This window comes from Muntiacus reevesi, chromosome 4, assembly GCF_963930625.1.
Source record: "Muntiacus reevesi chromosome 4, mMunRee1.1, whole genome shotgun sequence".
Taxonomy (NCBI): domain Eukaryota; kingdom Metazoa; phylum Chordata; class Mammalia; order Artiodactyla; family Cervidae; genus Muntiacus; species Muntiacus reevesi.
In genome coordinates, this window is record NC_089252.1 from 76,699,590 (window position 1) to 76,701,474 (window position 1,885).

The following is a 1,885-nucleotide window of genomic DNA, read 5'->3' on the forward strand; positions in this document are numbered from 1 at the left end:
TTTTTCTTATTTAAGAGTGAATTATTGGCTTAAAAGACTGGTTATAAGACTACATGTTCAACCCACACTACACCATCTATGTCTGAAAATGCTAAAAAGATTAATATTTCACAGTGGTCTGAGAGAGAATTGATTCCAAAAAAACTGTAATAAAAATTTACTGAAGTATATTAAAGGACAAGTTACTCTATGGCATTGGCTGAAGGAACATACATACATGGTAGTAGAGAAACTTTACAGATAGTTGATGCTCCTGAGTATATGCGGGATGAAAAATAAAAAATCATGGTAGTGCTACTCTTTAACAATGCAGTGTAAGATTTGTGGTCAGACATGAATGAAGTGTGTGTGAATATCTCATCTGTAGAAATACACTTAATGCCTTACAGTGGATGAATCTACAAACATGGCTGAGCTTGTTATTTTGCTTTGTCAGTAGCAGCATCAGACTGTCCTACGTGACGCACAATAAACACATTTCCTTAGACAAAGTGTTAAATAACTTTAAAATCTCAGTCTATTCTGATATTTTCACTAATGCTGAAAAGCAAAAGGTGGCTAAAACTGCCAGCATTTGGCATAGTACAGTGGCACCAAACTAGCAGTCATTCTCTACTGCTACCCATCTGCATTGCAGTGGTCAGAGTTTCATTTAATGATGTCCTTGTGAAAATAGTAAAATTATTTATTTCAATCTGGGCCGAAAACATAAGTGATGAAATGGAAAGTTTACATGTGGTGCTTCTGCTGCACGCGAAAGTACTCTGGTTGTCTCAAGAAAAAATATGCAATTGAACTGCAGGCTGAATTAGCTTCTGTTTTCTTAGAACACCAATTTTACTCAAAAGAATGACTGTCAAATTTTTGTTGTCAGAGTTGACTGGAGACATTTTTCTGAGTATGATGGAGGTGAGCTTTTCAGGGAAAACAACTGACAGCAGTTGTCAATGATAAAATTTCAAATTTGGAAGTGAAAAGTAGAACTTTTGGAAAACTTAAAGGAGCTTGACATCTTTTCAGTACTTAGTGTTTTTTTAATGTTAATGATTTTAGCTACTATGTAATAAGCTGGGCCAATACTTGGAATATTTCTGTAACTAAGGTGAGCCAGTAATTTCCACATAGGCAATACATAAAATAACAAAATTGCAGATAAGTAACATTTCAACCAACTGAATGCAGAAGATAAAAATTGAGCTTCTAGTACTGCCTTCTTATATTAAGGTAGAGATTTAAGAGAACTGAATTGCAAAAATACACAATTCCAGTCTTTGCGGAAAACAGTTTCTTCCATGAATATGTTAATGTTACATATTTGTTACCGAAATCTTTTTTCTCGTTTTAATCTGATATGGTAAGATACTGGTAAACAAAGCTACTTGGGGCCCTGAATTTTTAAGGATGTAAAGGGTTCCTGAGAAGAAACCTGCTATAGCATAGTATATATATAAACATTCAGACCTGTCGAATATGTCAATGTAGTTTACAGTGGCTCCCAGAGTTAAATGTGGATTACTGGGAGGATGGGCATGTTAGGACAGGGAGCAGGTTTTAGTGGGGAAAGAGGTTCATGTTGAGTTTTAAGTAGAACATACAGAGAAAGGGCGAGTAACAGTAGACAGTTGGAAATTCAAAATTTGGGAAAGACAAAAACACCATTCTCCTTTCCAGTAAAAATTTCTTTCATCATGGAATATATAATTAAACAGTTGTTACTTCATAACTGATTGGTATGTGTTAGCCTTAGGACAAAGGTATGAGGGTTGATATAGCAAGCTTCTTACAGTTTTTTCCACATTGTGCACATTTAAAACTTTGGTACAGGAGAATTTCTCTTGAACTTAAAAATGTAACCAAGGTACTATAATTTGACTTTTTGTCCTAG